Here is a 20,297-nt window from a genome sequence, read left to right as displayed (position 1 = left end):
AGGCTGCGTGGCCTAAACAATAGACATTTATCTTCTTCTGGAACTCCAAGATCGGAGTGCCAGCATGATCTCTGACAAGCTGTCCTCAGCAGGGAGAGAAAGAGAGAGACCGAGCACTCTAAGGATCAACTCTTTTTGTTGCCGTTGTTTGGTTGGTTTTTGAGACTCGATCTTACTATGTGGCACAGGCTGTCCTTGAACTTGGAATCCTCTTGCTTCTACCTCTCAAGTGCTTGTGCCACCACACCTGGTCAAGGTCACCTCTTACAAGGGTGAAGGAGAAGGCACTAACATTTAATAAGTACCTATTACTGACCAACTTGCCACACATTATTTCTTGTAATCTTTACGAAACCATGTAAGTAGAGATTTTAATACCAATTGTATTCATGAGAAGGTGAGATTCAGGGAAAGTAGATAACTTGTCCAGTGTCACAAGCAGGGATGTGACCACAAGTCCATTTGACCCCCAAACTCACATTTATTTTAAGAGAGTTTTAAAGTCCTGAGATCATACATCCCGCTTTCCTTGGAGGAAGGGCTGTCAGCAAAGGCTTTTAGAGGAGTAGGGAAGAGATGAACAAGGAAGAGTAGGAATCTATTTTAATATTTAAAAATGGGAACTTTATAGTGGGACAAGCTTTTCAACCAGAGAGGAGGAATTCAAGGAAAAAATTTTCACGTGAATATTAAATGAGAGAAAGTATCAAAAAATCCCACCAGGGGGACTCAGCCCTCACAACCTCCTCTAATCTAATCACCTCTCAAAGGCCCAATCGCCAAATATCTTCAAGGTTGAGTCACGGCTTCAACATAGGAATCAGAGACACAATGCAGTCCATAGCACCCATCTGCCTAAAATAGCTGACTGGCTATATGCACAGTGCTCATGTATAAACTTGCCCTTGGATCATATTACTGAGACTCTCATGTATCTATCATGAAAAATCTTTTTTTCCCTCCAAGCAATGTTGCCTTTGGTGAGAACAGTGGAAAAGGAATGAGTTGTGCTTAAATCTCATTAGTTAATAATACATTCATAGAAGGGCTCCTGCTGTTTGCATAGCCAAGACTGCTCTTCTCAGCTGCGGAGGGTCTGAACTACCCTAGTGAGAGACCCCTGGGATCTCTGGTCATTTCCCCCGATTACTGCTGCATTAACACTTCACTCCTATAACTTCCTGTAGCTCCTGGGTGAAAGAGCTCTTCAAGAAGTGAGGAAATTAGAAAAATGCTTTCGATCATAAGTGTGGATAATACACGCCCCACAGACTCTCTTTTGTGGGATTTTTCTACACATATTGACACAGCTAATCTTTGCTTGTACATAAATATTATCCAAGATGATTGGCATATGGTACCGTCATGTGTCTTTTAGGAAAGTCTCCAGCCGAATCCAGTATTTTCCATGTGGCACCTGATCCACCGTGGGCGTGGGATATTTATAGAGCAGTAATAATATTTGAAAACTCTGCAATGTCTAAAGTCTCCATTTTCCTGCAAATTTCATCTAGAAGGCTGCATTTTGCAGACATAAGCTCTTGTCAGTCACTTGCTGTTGTTGCTGGGATGCTGAATCCTTTGGGCTTTTGAAAATGGCTGCCCTAAGCACTTTTGCCTATGAGACTTCAGCGAGAAAGTCACCTTGGCAGATAAAGATTTGTGCCTAACCTGGCCTTCTAATGTTGGTCTTTTGCCCTTCAGTAGAATTAAGGGTTTTTTATGCATTTTTCCTTAATAACTTTGGGGAGCCTCAGGTTCCATATGGTAGTTCATGAAATTAGAGTAGGGGTGAACTGGAGTTACTTTAGTGACCATTTTAACAAATCCCTCCACCTTTTTCTTAAACCAATGAGGATCTTTCTGTTTCTACCCCCAGTTCAGTCCATTATTCCTGGTTTGTTTCTGAGGCTAATGTAATACTGTGCCTTACTGGAGTCAGTCTTCCTGTATTTAATTTATGTTACTAAGGAGACCCTGGGATAATAGCTACCAGTTTTTTTTGGTGCTACTGGGGCTTTGAAGTCAAGGCCTCACATTTGCTAGGCAGGCGCTCTACTGCTTGAGAAACTCTACCAGCTCTGCTTTGTGTTGAGTATTTTCGAGATAGAGTCTCGCAAACTCTTTGCCCAGACTGGCCTCCTGATCTCTGCCTCCTGAGTAGTTAGGATTACAGGCACGAGCCACTGGCCCCCATCAATAACTCCCACCTTTAAGGGTCTACTCTGTGCAAGTTCTCTACCAGGTCCAGTCAGTCACATCACCTCATCTAATGTTACCAGAACCTTAGAAGGTAGGTGTAATTATCCCCACCTCACATATGGAAAACTATGCCCAAAGCTACTAAGTGGTCAAGTCAGGATTTGAACCTGAGACCATATGACCCTGCAGTACAGGCTTGTGCCCCTCAGAGTCAGAGAGGAAGAAAAGATGGAGATGGAGATACATTCTTCTACTGGCCAGACCAATGTACACACTGAGTACATTGGATATACACATTCCAGTCTAGTTCCATCATTTGCCAGACTTGGGGGCCCAGAGGGCACTGGACCTGGTTGCTGCCTTGGAACACACTCTGGCTATGTGTTAACAGAAAACAGCATCTTGTGATGCAGGCTGGACTCAGGAACAATCAGGGACTGTAACCTTAACCCCAGAGGTTAGGGAAAGCCACTTTGGGAGGTGGTAGAGCTAGAGCTGGAAAGGAAGGATGACGAAGACTCAGCCAGCTAAAGAGGGGTAGGAGTTGCGTAGGACTCAGTATGACATGTTTCTCTGAAAGCGTGGTGGTCTCAGAGCCAGGACAGTTTGCTGCCCTCAAAGGACTTAAACAGTGTGAGAAGCAGCTTTAGGGAGGTTTTCAGAAAACTGCTGTGATGGAGTAGAAACCACAGGAAGAAAGTGAGTCCCCCAAACAAACTGTACAGTGCCAACCTTCCAACTGCTGATAGAATCAAATGATCTGGTACAGAAATACACTGGGGCAGGTGCTGGTGTACTGGAAGCATACCTGCCTGACCAATGTACACCTGCCACTGCTCTACTAAGAGCAGAGTTGACAGATCCATGCTGGAGGGAGTGGCCCTTGTCTAGGAGGCAAGGTGACATGTGCAGCATGGCTGTCACCTCTCCTCCCACTGGCCTGGTGCTAGGACGTGTGCACTGCAATCTGTGTCACCTCTTTCCAACACAGCCTGGCAGGTGATTTGGCTGAGGGTTAGTAGGAGGAGGGTCTGGACAAAACACCCGTTCATTTTTATGGCAGGAGACTGATGAGATGTTTGCGGGTGACTGGATGCACTCTGGCTAGCTGCCTTCAGGAAAGGACAGAGCTGGTGGGAACACATTCAGTCACTCTGATTTAGGAGAAGGTGTCTTGAGGCCTTTCCTTTCATTTTTGCATCACTCCTGGAGTCTTAACTCCTCCGTTACTTCTCATTCAAAACACTTATTTTCAAAGAAGTGGCACATTGTCCGTGTGAAGCTTCTCTCAGAGCTGGGATTCAGGAGCTTGCCAGGTACCCCAGCCACAGCTTTACACTGCAAGAGATAGAGGGTGCAGCATACCTGCTGTGTTTTGTTTTCAGAAGGATGGGTTTAATATTCAGGCTGTATCTTGCAGCCATGCCCACTGCAATTATGGGTAATTATCATGCTTGCTGAGAAATCTCAGTAGGGTACGGGCTGTGCAGAAGACAAACTGACACCCACACTTCCCTCCTGGTAGATTCAGAATCTGAATAGTCATACTCAGATTTCAGTGGTGGGGCGGGACATGTGTGTGGTGTGTGTGTGTGTGTGTGCGTGTGTGTGCGTATCACTAAAATTAACTCTAAACAAAAGAGCCCTTTCCCAATAGTGCAAGTGGAGGTAATCAGTGATCTGACAGGAGGTAAGAAAAGTGGAAATAAATAAAGGACTGGAAAAAAAACTAAATTGAGACTCTGTTTGTGACATGCTTATGAGAAGAACGTGACTCTTCAATAGATACTGTCATTGCCAGAGTGGCAGGCCTCTCCCTGCTCCTCTCTCCTTAATGCAACAAATATTGATCAGGTCCCACCAGATATCAGGTTCCCAGATTGCCTATCTTTTTAAACAATAAAAAAACTCCTAAGGCCAAATTCTATTGCAGTGCATGTTCCAATCACTTGTTGATAAGTCACCTTTTTTTAATTGGAAGCATTGGGTTTGTAAAGGCCAGTGTGTCTTTTCACTTAATGATTCAGGTCCTGGAATGGACTGTGTGACAAGGACAGTTTTTAATATGTAATAGAAGCATCTATCCTGAAGATAGATGTGACATGTAGTCATATATTTCCACGAGCCATGCACACTTCCTGTGCCTTTCCATGTGAGCCATGTACTCTTGAGAACAAGATTAAATTGCAGAGGGCTCTCCACAGACAGGGTGAGAGCCCTGGGTGGGGATGGGAGCAGGCAAGAGCTCAGATGGTTACAGTGGGCAAGGGAGTCAGTGGCTCAGGAATCAAACTGAATCAGGCACGTAAGAAGGGTAAGAAGGTGGAGGTGGGAGTACAGAGGAGCTAGCTAAAAATAAGAGTGCCTCAGTGGATGGGAGGCTCCCTGTAATGCCTGGTAGACGACAGGCTGACCCCTGCTCCCCACAGTGAAGCTTGGTTCCCTCCTGGCCGTGTGACCTGGGAGTGTTACTCAGCTTCCCCCTGCCTCAGTCTAACTCACAGGCTAGTTGTGATGACTCGAGCTGTAAAAGGTAAAAAACTTACAGGCTTCTTGTGAGGACCGAGGGAATTAATCCAGTAACGTACTCTGCACAGCACTCAGCAAGTGTTAGTATCGCATCTTCAACCTCCCTCTCATGCTGGTTCTGGTGGGAGGCAAGGCTCATCTCACACAAAGGAGGCAGAAGGCTGTCTTGGGGGCCGCTGGAGATGGAAACCCTGAGGAGTGAGATATAAGGGCTGTGCCCACTCCTAGAGATGGCTGCAGGGCTGGTGGCCTTATGAGGAAGGGGTGACTTGGCATAACCTCCTTGAATCCTGTCAGCTGCTCTCCCTAGAAATTTCTTCTCTGTGGCATTCAGAGGCTGCCTGTCATGTGCAACCAAGAACTCCCTGCAAAGCCAGGCTTCATCGAACTGGTCAAACGCTACTCCCCCTAGAGACCAGTGGGGAGAAGACACTGCTCTCTGGGACTCAGCCTAGTGCGAGGGGTCAGCTCACAAGACGCTTAAAACCCACCACAGAATTCAGAATGACCTCAAAGGTGCCCAGCAAGACCCCAAGGCAGAAATTCCGCACGGGGAGATGTTGACTGACTGCCCAGGATGGCCAGAAGATAGACCCTCTGGAGGGCAGGACTTGGAGAAAACACACACTGTACCTGTGAACTTGAAGATGGCAGGGGCCAGGAGGCCAGGGGTGGGGAGATGGACAAATATTTACCCAGGGTCCTAAACCACAGTCTTTTTGGTCTCAATCCGCCAGCGCTGTTTCCTGCCAACTGCCTTCCTCGAAGGGAGCAGGAGAGCTTCCTTCAAGTGGAGTGAGGGTGTGTTTACCAGCTCGCTGCAAATTACATGGTAAACACGGAGCCCCCTGGACGAGGCAGCTACTGAGTCTCTTTGTTAGATTAATAAGATTACAACAATCTGGGCAGAATTTCAAGTGTTTATTTTCAAAACCTGACTTTAGAGGGTGGAAGTAACAGTACCAAGCCCAACTAGACTCTGGGTGTTTGGATAGAGCTCGCTTCTGTTTCAAGCACACATTTCTCTATAAATGAGAAGAAAAAAGGTCATTAATCCTCAATCTCTGGTACCTAATTTATTTACTTATTCATTCATTTATTTATTTGTTGTGGATTGAACTCAGGGCCTCACACTTGTTAGGCAAGGATTCCACCACTTGAGTCATACCCCCAGTCAAACCTCTGACTCTTTGTAGTCAGGACCCCTTTAGCTCATTTTCTAATCAACAACTTAACGTTTATTTTCTCACCCCCACCACTGTCAGACTTGCACCCAGACTGTAAATGACTTTGAAAGGGTAACCTTGACAGTGAATCATTTCCTGCACGCTTTGGCAGCATTGGGCCGAGCTGACTGTCCTCCAGCTTATAACTAGATGCCTTGCAGCAAAGTTCACTAAGCAACATTCTGAAACACAAATCCTATTTTCCCATTGACTTTTGCTATTACATTATGAATGGTGCAACCCCTTGGCAAAAACAACCTCCCCAACACACACCCTGGGATGAAGGAGGGACTATGGGAGAGAGTAAGGCACAGCCCAAGGTCCTGCTGGGGTGGCTCTGCTTGTTTGTGTTTGGAACATACTTTCACACCTCTCCCTGTGGATTCCCTGGGCTCTGTGCTGAGTGCTGCGGGAGGGTGGGAGAATAAAAGATGACTCAACATACCTCCAAGGGTTGGGGTCCTGGACTCCTAGACATCTCCCACATGGAATCTTCACTCTTAGCCCAATCTGTTCTTCTGACCTCATGCCCTGCTGCAGTCTTCCCAGGTGCACCTGCCCATGCCCACTCACGGCTCCTTGTCCTGGTATTGCAGCTCCCTACCCCCTAAGCAGTCTCATGCCTCCTGGGCATTATTGACTGACTTAGTTCCCTCCACCTATCATGCCCTTCTGCACCATGTCACCACTTCCACATTCAAGGACAGGGCTGCACTTCTGGAATACATCCTTGAGTCCTTCACTCTCTCATATTCTGAAAAAACAGGTAGCAGGGTTCCTCGCCTGGGTTTGGACTTGACTACATCCCTGTCTGATTCCCACCACAAGGCTGTAAGCTCTTTGGAGGCCTTTCAAGTTCAACTTTATATCCTATGTGTTGAGCTTAGGATATGCCAAATATTGAGAATTTAGTAAATCTTAAATGAGTGCATGGATGGGTGAACAAAAAAAAGAATGAATGTGTTAATAGAGATACAAGTAATAATTTACTTTATCTGAAGGGCTTTTCAGTGTCCAAGAGTCTCAGATCCATCTGTTGACAGGATCGTCATGCCCATTAGAAAGGTAATTCCCGTTGCCTGAATTTCACAGAGGTTAGATATGACAATACTAAGAGCACAATGTCTGAGGACTGTGTGTCAGGCACTTAAGCATGGTCTATTAGTCCTAGAATGGCAGTTCAAGGTAGGCAGACATCTTTCAGTTAGGGAAACCGAATCTTGGAAATTGCCCAAAGCTTGAGCTAGGATTGGAAACCACTCTTTGTGACTTCAAAGCCTTCTAGTCCCTGATGCCATGTTGGCAGACTGAAGAATGAGCCAATTCCAGTCAGACAAAGGTGCCTGAGATAACTCTTGAAGGACCAAAATGAAGATCACGTGAAAAATAGACAGCCTAGCCATGGGACTGACACAGGCAGGCCAGGTTTGGGGCCTGGGACCTGAGGCACAATGTGATGTGAGACAGTGAGTAGGAATGATCGATGCCAATGGCCAGGAGTGGAGGTGCTTTATTTTGTCCAGAGTAGCTCCAATGTGGGTGGGATGAATGAATGCTGCAGGGGCCTTTGAGGTATTTGCCTGTGTCAGTGGAGGAGTGTTGGAGGAGGAAGCTGGAAATTAGATGGTGAGTTACAGCCTACAACAATAATCTGGATAAGCATAAAGTGGCCTGATGTGGGTAGTGGACTAGAAATAAAAGAGGAGAAACATGCATGAAATGTTGAGAATATTTTCCATATCATCCCCCAACCCCCTCTAATTTTAGGCCAAAAAACTTCTCAGCTGCAAGAATTCCCCACCCTTGATGGGTTCTTGTGCTTTCTGTCCCCAGGCCTCCAGGGCCTTTCTCCCCACCTATCCCACCCATCTGGGGAATATCTGTCAGCCTTCAAAACCTTGCCTGGATGTTACTGTTGCAAAGTGCCTCTCCTGACTACAAAAGTGATGGAACACATGGCCCTACCTGTGCACACATGCATACCTGGTGTGCACTTCTGCTGAGGTATCGTTTGTTTGTGCATCTGTCTCTCCTGGTAGACACTGAACTTCCCTGTGGTTGGAACTATTTTCATCTTTGAGTTTCTGTGCCTAGGGCAATGCTTGACACATAGTAAGCAGGAAGTCAAGTGACTGGACACATGCATGAGTAAGTGAATGCATGCAGGAATAATTGAGTGCACACATGAGTGAGTGAATGAATCAATGAGTGAGTAAAGACGCTCTTCCCCTCCCTCTTTCCCAGCTATTGGTGATGTCCTATAGCGTAAGCTACACTTGTCATTCTTTCTCTCGGACCAGGTCCTTTGTCTTAATAAATGCTTTAAATTAAGCTTTGTTTTCATAAAATTAATAAGGGTCTTATGGGGCAAGGTGGCAAGTTTGAAACACCCAAAACGAGCAAAAAAAAAAAAAAAAAGCTGCTTGAGTGGAAGAGAAAGGAAAGAAGAGAAGAGGGAGGAAGGTGTGATGCAGGACCATTGGTCTCAGTGCTTTCTTGAGCACGACTGAGGGAAACAAAGCCCACCCCTGGGAGACCAGAGGTCCCTGTCACAAGTGACAGAAGATAAGGTTTTCATTTCACCTCCTTCCATTAGCTCACAAGAGAAGCCGATGGGAAAAGACTTCCAAATGGGCGAGGAAAATCACAAAAGAGACATATTATTATTCTGCCTGGACGATAAACTATTGCCTTGAGAATTAAGGGCTGACCTCACTTGCTCACCAAAAGGAAAGATGACTTTAATATTAAGGATATTCCTCTCACTTACTAAGACTATATTAATTAGAGAGAAAACATTGTCCGGAATGTAAAATTAAATCTCTGAACAAGCACAATTCTTTATAGATGAGTAGGAAGCACATGGAGACAGGCAGCCTAACCTTACATGTGAAGCCCTCTGTGACTTCAGAACAAGCATTTTTGCTAGCTGGAGGTGGTACACTGTTGTGAAAAGCTAAATTAAATACCATTACACATTATTATGGCTTCAGAAAGTAGTTACAGGCTTCAATAAGCACAGTTTTATCATAAGAACACACAATCTAAAGCCAAAATAGTTCAGTTTAGTGTGCCAAAAATATGCTCACCCCATACATTGTTAGAACGAGCAGTAGGGAAAGAAATTTGAAATTTGCTACTATTTCATTTGATGGTAGCCAACATCTCCTATCTTCCTTGGCAAGGAAGCCATTTTTCTATGCTGTATTTTGCACACAGAAATCTGCATACAGTGATTTGCATACCAAAAACACATTTGTCAATGAAACTGTTTGCAGAGAAGCCAGAAGGAGATGGGGTTGCTACTGTAGGCTTCTATACACACAACACCTCCAGGCTACTTGCCTTTCATTTTCCTCCATGTTGAATTCCCTACAAAGGATTATGTACTTCATGTGCATTAAAAATTAAAGCCACTACAATGACAGCAGGATAAAGCTTTCCTGCTAATAGTTTCTCTATTGTTTACTAAGGGGGTGGTGATGATAATTATAAGTGTTACACTATATTGAGCCTTTATTATATACCATGAATTTTACATAAACTATTGCTTATTCTTTCCATCTGTCTTCAGAGCAGGTGCTGTGAGTCCCCATTTTACAGATGTGGAAACTGAGACCTGGTGAGATAAGGTAACTCACCAAAGTCGTGCAAGGTGGTGAAGTCAGGTTGTAAGGACTGGTTTGAGTACTCAACCCTTTCCTGCTACCTCTACCCCACTACCTCTCTCTTTTCCCCATTTTTGCTGCCCACACTCGAACCATCCACCCATCCCCGCTGAATCTACTAGTCTAGGGTACGGTATCATGCTGGGGTAGGTGTACCCCTTTGGTTTTCCTGCATTTCTCCCTGACCAGAGCCTAGAAGCAGGACAGCCAATCCCAAGGCTCAGTGAAGGTGCCTAATAAACCAGCTCAGAGAGGGGCAAATGGGCAATGACCTGTGACCCAGTGTGTGTCAGGGAGAGCAGCATTGGTCGCTGCACAAAGGCCACACACGGTGGTTGAGATGCAATGGAAGATTCCCACTGGGGGCCAGTGTGCTATCACCAACTCAGTGCCAGCCCAGCTGTGTTCTTGGAAACACAAAACGGTCTGTGTGGGCTTAATTATAATGCTACTTACAGAGGCTTTATCAGCAGCAAATCAGATGTTCCATGTTCTTCTTGAGAGAAAAAGTCGGCAGTGGCTCTTTGAAAGTGGTTCATCTGATGAATCTGTACACTGATTTTTCCAGTGTACAGCAATTGAAAGAAATTAGCCATTTCTGAAAAGTTAAGAGTACAGAATTAAAGGGCTGTGGATGCCTGCAAAACCAGAATTATAAACATTCATTTTCTTTAAAAATATTTCTTTGTCTTTGTGTTTTTTCTTACCTAGTTTTCCTTTTTGGGGGCATGATAGCAAAACTTAATCACAACCTGTTATCCACAGATGGGGATTGTCCAAAGACTCCTGGCTCCGAGACCTCTTTATGTATTAGTCACTGTTAGAAAACAGTTTTTTTCTGACATTTTCAGTAATAAATTCCTTTCCATATGACCTGTGGCAGCTCTGCCTTTCAGCAATTTCCAGCCTGAGCAAGTAAGGGGCAGCACACTACTCTGGAAACAGACAGAGCTGCTCTGAACCCTGCTTTTGTCCCGATTGTTCAACCTTACTCTTTTGAGCCTCAGTTTCCTCAAATAATACAAGGCAGACTCTGGTTGCCTAATGACCATCTCCTTCTTTTGAGAATCCCAGTTTTATCCAGGTCACAATGTACCTAATGACAGCAAATAGGTTCTGTATTGATCTGAGAACTCCATTCCTGTGGGCCAGTGATAGACCTAGAGAAAGGCATGTGACTTAAGTCTGCCTAATGAGACTGAGGGTAAGTGTACGCAAAGCTTCTGAGAAAGATTGTCCTCTGATAAGAGAGACACATGGACAGAAAGCTCATCTGCCTTTGCTCCCTGGCTTCCCACTCTGGATGCTGTTGTTGAGACATGAGGCTGTGTGGCAGCATCTTGTGGACATGGGGAAACATCATCAGCACACTAAGAAGGCAGGGCAGAGGACTGAAAGAGCCTGGTCCTGGGGAGCCATGACCTATCAAACCAGCCCTGGTCTTTCTAGCTCCAGATTTCTAAATAATAACTATCTTTATGGTTTAACTGCTATGTATAGGATTTTGTGTTGCTTGCAGCCAAAAAAAAAAAAATCCTAATTTAGGCAAATACCAATGTCACATGACGGTTGTAATAAGTGATGCGTTATATGTAAAGTACTTTAGCACAACACAGTAAATAGCTATTAGTAACAACATTTATCAGACACAGGTAATAACGATAGAAAAGAATGTTTCAGAACACAACAAACAAACAGGATGAATGATATTCATTTTTAGCATGATAAGAAAGCTTACATTTTTGGTAGGTGGGGAGAGACAACGATTACAGCAACAAATCCTTCTAGCTGGGAATAAAATGGAACTACAGCCACAACAGGTGCTGCTAGAGGTGGACTATGGTTCTCTGCCAGGCACCTACCCACCCTTCTCCCTATCTGACAAGCCCCCATGAGCAGCCTGGTTCATAGCTGATGCCTAATAATCAGCCTACAAAGAGGCAAAGATGTTTCAAGCCACAAAATCTCTTTCCAGAATACCACATTTTACCAGGATTTTCTAAAAGTATGGGTTTTTTCCCTCTATGGTAGGAAAGATAGATACACTGATATAGGAATAGAATTTAAGAATATAGGACTAGGGATATAACTCGGTAGTAGAGCACCTGCCTAGCATGAATGAGGCCCTGGGCTCAATCCCTAGCACCACAAAAACAAACAAACAAAAAGAACAAAAGAAAAAAATATCTTTAGTTGTTGGATCACTATGGTAACTCACAAGACTACATGTAGTTTACACATGAAATCACTGATTTTTGAAATACAACCTACTATAACACAAAGTCGAACACAGTAAGATAACATATATTCATGATATAGGGAACATAATAGAGATAATGCTACACAGTAGATATTAAATAATCTTACAGTAGGTTTTTTTCCTCCTGTATATTTTAGTGAAGAGCCAAATGAAAAGATTACAAAACCTGGAGATTAAATGCATGCATGCACTCAACATGCATGCCCACTCAGTCTAGGGGAGATTATCTCCATCCGAAAGCCCCCTATCTTTTCAGCTATGGTGCTTACACAAGCACTGATTTTTGTAATGGATGGCCATGAGGTTTTACAAATCCCAGAATTTGTAACCATATTCAGCGTATCTATTATACAAAAAAGAAGCAAGCAGACCAAAAAAATTCATCAGGAATTGTAATAAGTAATACGTTGCAAGTATGGTATTTCTTATTACTTTGCAGTTAATTAAATAAAACCACCAATTCCTAACCATTTGGGTTAGCTCACATTTTATTGTATATTACTCACATACCTACTTTTCTCAAAATCCATCTGCTGCTCTTTCCTTCTTTACAATGAATGAAAAATTAGTAGTAGTTCAACTTCACATTCTGAAGTGATTCTCCAAAATTAATGATCACCACATCATGAGAGAACAATATAACATCCATTCCTTGGAGGCAATTTCCACCCCTTATAATGCAGCGGATTTTATTTTTTTATTATTATTTTTTTTTTCTTTTATTATTCATATGTGCATACAAGGCTTGGGTCGTTTCTCCCCCCTGCCCCCACCCCCTCCCTTACCACCTACTCCCCCCCTCCCCCCACCCCCTCAATACCCAGCAGAAACTATTTTGCCCTTATTTCTAATTTTGTTGTAGAGAGAGTATAAGCAATAACAGGAAGGAACAAGGGGTTTTGCTGGTTGAGATAAGGATAGCTGTACAGGGCATTGACTCACATTGATTTCCTGTGCGTGGGTGTTACCTTCTAGGTTAATTCTTTTTGATCTAACCTTTTCTCTAGTTCCTGGTCCCCTTTTCCTATTGGCCTCAGTTGCTTTTAAGGTATCTGCTTTAGTTTCTCATGCAGCGGGTTTTAAAAAACACATTTGAGTGGCATTTAATGTGACTCTGTCACAGTCAGTTTACTTTTTGCAGCTGTGGTCTTAACTTGATTGAGGAAGATAAAGGTAAGGGCTGTACCTGAAGGAAGACATAGACATTTGAGATGCATTTTAGTCTTGTGACATTTTATAACAGTTTTATTGAGATATAATTCACTCTTTTAAAGTGTACACTAGTTTTTAGTATATTCACAGTACTTTGCACATTAATTCCTGAACACTGTCATCACCCCCAAAAAAGTCCTGTACTCACTCTTCATTCTTCCTTCCTACTTGTACCCACCACTCCAGCCCTTGCCCCAATGTACTTTCTGTTTTTATGAGTTTGCTGGATGAGGGCATTTCTTATAAGTGGAATCATACAACATATGACTCTTTGAGTCTGACTTCTTTTGCTTAGCATAATGATTTCAAGGTTCAGCCATGTTGTAGCATGTATTTTATTTCTTCTTGTGGAAACAGTACTTTATTCCTTTTTTTCTCTTTCTTTGTTGGTATTACTGGGGATTGAACTCAGAACCTCTGCTTGCTCTACCTCTTGAGCCACTCATGCCTCCAGCTCTTTTTGCTTTGATAATTTTGGAGATAGGATCTTGCTCCTACCTCCTTTCTCCTCTCCCCCTACCTGGTCTGGATTTCAATCCTATTTTACACTTTCTACCATAGCTGGGATGACAGGCACATCCCACCACATCCACCTATTGTTTGAAATGGGCTTACAAACTTTTTTATGCCTGGGCTGGCCTAGAACCTCCATCCTCCCAATCTCAGACTCCCAAGTAGCTAGGAGTACAGGTGTGAGCCACCAGTGCCTGGCTTCACAATTAGTCGTTTTACAGCACACATTAAGTGGTATTTAGTGTACTCACAATGTTGTTTGACCACTACCCTTTTCTACTTTCAAAACTTTGAAAAATCACTCTGTAATAATAGTTTATATCCATTAAATAATTGATTCCTTAACCTAGAAGGTAACACACATGCACAGGAAATTAATGTGAGTCAACTCCCTGTATAGCTATCCTTATCTCAACTAGCAAAAACCCTTGTTCCTTCCTATTATTGCTTATACTCTCTCTTCAACAAAATTAGAGATAAGGGCAAAATAGTTTCTGCTGGGTATCGAGGGGGTGGGGGGGAGAGGGAGGGAGCGGGGGTGGGGGGAGGGGGGAGAAATAACCCAAACATTGTATGCACATATGAATAAAATAAATAAATAAGAAAAAAATATTTTAAAGTAATTTAAAATGAAAAAAAAAATAATTGATTCCTATTTCTCCTGGTAACCATAGCTTTCTCTATGGATTTGCCTGTTTGCTATATATCAGACAATGTTATCTTTCCTGTCTTCTTTCATTTAGTGTTATGCTTTTGAGGTTCATTCAAGTCATAGCATGTATCAGTATTTTTATAATTGAACGACATTCTACTCTATGTATATGCCAGAACTTTCTTATTCATTCATCTGTTGATGGTCATGTAGTTGTTTCCACTTTTTAACTTCTCATTATAGATAGATAGATCATGTATATTTTGGGTGGTCCTGGGGTTTGAATTCAGGGCGTGCTTGCTAGATAGGTACTCTGCCACTTGAGGCACACCTCTAGCCCTTCTTTTGATACTTTAACATCCTAGTCCAGTCTCATTCTCTGTCACTTGGATTTTAGTTGCCATTTTTCTCCTTACAAGAACCTGAAGGTTGTTCCATGCTTATGCTCTTCAGGGTTTTTTCCAACAGCCCTAAGAACATTCTAAGAAGTCCAAATTATTTATATGAACAACAAAGCCTGGGTTGTTCCCCTCCTGCTTACATTTCCCATCACGGTCTCAGCAACTAGCTCCAGCCAAAGTGAACTGGTACCCGTGCTCAAAACCATCAGGCAGGCTTTCTCTTTCTTCAGGGCGGTATACAAGTTTTGCCAATTGAATTACTGGTTATCCTTTCGGTCTCATCTTAAACCTCATGTAGATCTAGTCTTACATGACTCCTTCTTTGTAGCACTTTACACAAGTGTAATTTATTTTTTCTACTAAACTGTAAGCTCTCCAAAAGCAAGGTCCATGTGTTATTGTGCTCATCACAAAAACCTTTCAGCCTGGCCAATGCTTGGCACAGCTGGTAGCTGTTGATCAGTGGTGTGATAGACTCGAGACATGGGCATAATTACCAAAATGTGCTCAAAATACGCTCAACCAGAAACACACATATACACAGTTGTAGTCACATTGTTAATACCTCCCCTCCCCTCCTACCCACCCAAACAGCAGAATTCAGGAAAATGAAATGGTCTTCTAAATGATATTAAAATTTAAATTCTTTGCAAACAGTTCTCTGCTCATAATTTATAAAGTAACTGATCTTTGAGATCACACACACAAAAAAATCCAAGCATACTGTAATACAGTAATGGTGTGTAAAATGTGATCTTCTGGCTTCAGTGATTATTCTTGCCTTTGAAAAAAGCTCAAAAGAAATATTTTCTAAAGATGCACTTGTACAGCAGGAAAATACTTTGAATGTTAAGACTTACTCTTTTCCATCTTTATCATGTGGTATTAACATGTCAACATGGCCTTTGTTTTTCAAGATTTTTACCTACTTCCTTTATTCACTTCTCAAAGGACAGATCAACGGATGAGATTATAGTTCTCTACCATGACATTAATTTCATATACTTGAGAAAACAACTTTAATCATCACCTGGGGGAAAGATAAATAGCCTAAGCCAGATTCCTTAGCTGTAGGTACTAAAGATTAGAGGGGGAAGAATAGAACATGTGAGAGAATAAAGCCTCTAATGCAAACTGCGTCACACACACACACACTGTGTTTATGATCAGTCCCCTCAAGTTAGGACTGCAGCACTGAACTGGTGTAGAAAATAACTGAATGCATTATTATTTTGTAGTTTGTTACTTCTAAGCAGTGTGTCATAGATTTTCCTATGAGTTGAACCACATTACAAACTTGATTGGTGCAAAACCAGGGAAGTTTCATAGTACATACAAGTAGAATTTTTTTAGAAATAATTTTGAGGTACTACGAAAACATGATAAAGGATAGTCACTGCTTACAACAAAGTGCTGAGCTGGAATAATGAAAAAAACATGGATTTTGATTCAGACTGTATCACTTATTAGCTATAACCATGAGCAAGTTACATAGTCTGAGTCTGTTTGGTATATAAAAATTGTTGAGATTATATGAAGAAGTGAATATACAATGCCTAATAAAAGCATATGTATACAGACTTTTATCATTCTAATAATGCATTAGTTCACAGAAAGTGCTAATAACAGGTGCAGAGAAAGAATAACCTCCACAGGTTCTTAGTTGGAATGAACTCCTGTTACAAAAAAACAGGTTAACAAGAGAAAAATAAATTTATTAGCATTTATATTTCCCATATGCGTAGGAAACATCTAGAGAATGAGTAGTTCTCAAAGAAGTGGCTGTGAATTCCAGCTTATATAGCAACTTCAACAAAGAATGATAATTTTTTAGAGAAAACATAAGGTCTTTGGGGGAGGCCACTTGGGGAAAAGCAAATACATGGCAGATGAAGACTACTTAACAAAGCTTGATAATACAGATACCTCTTGTACCATCTTCAGGCCAGTAGGGGTCTTGAGTTGCCTTTGCTTGTTCACCTTTGTTCTCTTTGGTGGAAGGGCAGGCAGGACACCTCTTTGCCTTTGTAATTTATGCTCTGCTTCTCTACAAATAGTGGGAGGGTAGAGTCTTCTGCATCTGCTGCCCCTTAATTATCTTCAGCTCATAATTCTTCATTATGTTGGGGTGACATATTCTGGCCTCCCACACAGGCCAGGTAAAATACTGAACAGAAGTTTAAGTTGTTTCAAAGGAACAGTAACTAGGAAAAACCCTTAATAATCTGAACTCATGTTATCTTTATTCTGGATTCTGGAGTGTCAGCTGTCCAGCACCTTATTTAGCAGACATTTGTAAACCACCAATTAAAATAGCAGTATGCAGACTGAATATGAAAATTGCTGACCCAAAGTTAACCATCTTCTTGCCACATTCATGACAGCCAGAATTGTGCCATACAGTTCTCTTTAGATCACACTTCGCTAAATATATACAGTGTATACTACAACAGAACAATTGTGAAATACTGTAGAACAGAACAAGTGATCTTTTACTGTCTTGAAATCTATAGATTTTGGAGTTATCTCCTAAATTACTGATAGGAAGTACTTTAATAAATTGTTGACCAAAGAAACTTCCTACAAACATTTTACAAGACAACACTAGACAAACATGGATATTTAAAATTTTTGCAAAACTGAAACTGCACAATTAATTTCCATTAAATTTATCAACTCCTTCTCAGAGAACTTTTCAACAAATGTGCACACTAGTCTCCAAAGGAAAGTGGAAGTACCTTAATGATAGGTAATGATCTGTATTAATAATAAGCACTACAGAAGCACAAAATATAAATAAGCTTCATTCCATCTCATTCACAAGTTCTCACTTTTCTTTCAAGTTCTTTATTATCTAATAACAGTTCAGACATACTTAAATCTAGACATGCTTCAACTTCTTTTAACCATGAAACATCTTACTGTTAGAGTTAAAACATTAACACAGTCTAATCTTGTAGTCTAATACAAGTTGTTAAGGCAACCATGCAAAATTTTGGTAAATTATATAAAGTATATAATTATATAAATTATAATTATATATATATAATATATAATTATAAATATATAATTATAAATTATATAATTATATTTATATTATATAGAGAATATATAATTATAAATTATATACTTTATATATATTTATTAATTATATAATTTAATATTAAATAGTTTAATATTAATACAATTTATTAATATATACTTAATATATAATATATATTATATAAAGTATAAGTTTCTTATTCACAGTTTCCAAACATCTCTATTTCACAGACTATGACTGGTTTTACAATTTCCCTTAAGAGATGTGAGGGCTACAGGGAACTGAAAATGTGCCTTGCAACGTCAGTAAACTGTATGAATCTCAACCATTGTAAAGATCACTGAAACACCTACCAAACGAAGTGAATAGCATTTATTGCACTTAATGCAAGATTTTCTTTCCAAAGTCACCAAAACCATTCTTTAATATTCAACAACAAAAAAATTGTTGGAATTCGTAGTCTTTAAAAAAAAAACGTCAGGGTGGTATGGTCTTCTTTGGATGTATGGCTGTTGAAAGCTGAGTTATACAAAAGAAATCTTTGGAGAACAGAGGCTTTTCTTTACATATTTATTCTCAGAGCCTACCCTTCATCTCATTTTGGCTCTCCAGATTGATCCAATTTTAGCGCTTCCTGGAGAGAGCTAGGTTCTAATCAGCAACATCAGGAAAAGATGGGACAAAGCAAAATGAGAAAACGCAGACCTTCTCATGTCTCTGAAAGTACTGAATACATTCTAAGCTATCAGGCAATATAAAGCGCCAATTTAACTTTAAGCAATTTTTACCAGGTTGGACACGAACAAGAAATATGCAACGAGTCCTTCATCTATTCAACAGGCACAGGCTTCTATTGAGAAGAACACCGCAGTACCAGACCCTCATTTTGTTCCCGCCTCATGCAACTGTGCTGACCTCAACACCTCAGTTGGACTGTGCAGCAGTTACGATGGATAATCCCCACTAAACAGCAACGCACAGACATACAACCTGGCCACGCTAAACACCTAACATTACTTCCTCTTAGTAAGTTTTTCCTTTCACTTGTGAAAATCTATCGAGTTAAAGCAACCAGGTAAACTCCCCAGAAATAATGGCTTAAAGCGTACCCCTTCACCACTGAAAAACTTGCAATCCTCTTGGACCGCCAAAAAGAAGGAATCACAGAGCATACAAAGTCACCTCGCCCGAGCATGTTAACATCTGACATCCTAGCAGGCTGCTGTGCCAACAGGAGTCCACAAATCCATGTCTAATTCTCCTTGTTCTCCTTCTTCTTCTTCTTCTTCTTCTTCTTCTTTTTCTTCAGGGATGCGGGCTCTTGAGCTACGGGAGGGCGAGGCAGCTTTAAATACACCTTGACCGAGTCATAGATGAACCACTACAGGGCCGTCAGGGTGCCGATCATGATGATGCGAGCGAACAGGCCCTTCCAGACGCCCACGAACCCCAGTCTCCGGAGGACGTCCATGGCCGTGCTGCCCTTCTCCTTGTTCAGTACCGACACCACCGAGTCGGCAGGGTGGGACATCACGGCGCAGAAGACGCCGGCGATGTAGCCGGCCAAGAAGGTGACGCCCAGCTGCTCGGCCTTGGTGCACTGGCTTTGCGGCTTGGGCACCACGTATTTGTAGAGGGCCTCCACTGTGCGCTCGAAGCAGGCGAACTTCATCATGGTGTAGGGGATCTGTCGCAGCCACAGCGGCGCCACGCCCTTGTAGAAGGCCCACAAGCCCTCCTCGCCGTACATCCTGGGGGCCGCGGTCCGCAGGGTGTGCGCGTAGCCCAGCTGCGTCTGCACGCGCACCTTCACCGCCTCCATGGGCGCCAGGGCCGCGTCGGCGAAGAACTCGGCAGTGGCCGAGGCGGCCAGGTACAAGCTGGTCCTCCACACGTAGGCCTTCTCCTCGCCCAAGAGCTGTGCGTAGCGTATCTTGAAGACCTCGTAGAGGCTGAACTTGGAGGAGCCCTGCATGGAGTAGCCAAAGAAGGTTGGGGCCCAACCGCGGGCCAGGCCGCGCAGCCCGTCCTCGCGCATCACCACGCTGAAGCCGCTAATGATGCCCTTGTATTTGCCCGGGTCCACCTGCATGCGGCACTTGACCAGGTCCAGGGGCACGATGGCAGTGTGCGTCAACCCACAGCTCAGCATTCCGCCTAGGCCGCACAGTAGCAGGAACTGGGGGGAGCCGTACTCGCAGCTGTGCTCCTCAGGGGACACTGCTGCCCAAGGCGCGCCCCCACTCCGGCTTGCCTGCAGGGCTTGGCAACCGTGGGTGTCATACATGGCCACCCTGTCCAGGCACATACTGCCCTTGGGAGGCCGCTTCCCGTTCAGGCAGAATGAGGCGTCGTGAACTTTGTCCGCGAGCCTACCGGGCCAACGGTTCAGCAGAAGGAGGCACCCGCGCCTGCGCAATCCTGGCCGAGTGGGAACGTGCCGGCGCATTAGGCAGAGAGTTTAAGCAAGTAGCGACGGCCCACCCCTTTCTGCAAGGACCTCCCCTTCCCACCCTCCCTCTCTGGCCAATGGTCAGTCTTCCAGGACCTCACCTTGGGCCGTGGGTAGGGCTTTTTGTGCCCAGTGGCTT

General features: G+C 42.9%; 1 pseudogene; it reads right to left on the bottom strand.

Moving 5' to 3' along the window:
• Positions 1 to 18,038: 18,038 nt before the first annotated feature.
• LOC109682861 (solute carrier family 25 member 3 pseudogene) lies at positions 18,039 to 20,067 on the bottom strand (annotated as a pseudogene).
• Between the last annotated feature and the right edge of the window lie 230 nt (positions 20,068 to 20,297).

This window comes from Castor canadensis, chromosome 7 (genome assembly GCF_047511655.1).
Source record: "Castor canadensis chromosome 7, mCasCan1.hap1v2, whole genome shotgun sequence".
Taxonomy (NCBI): Eukaryota; Metazoa; Chordata; class Mammalia; order Rodentia; family Castoridae; genus Castor; species Castor canadensis.
Note: the sequence above shows the minus strand (reverse complement) of the source record. Positions and strands in the feature narration are given on the sequence as shown.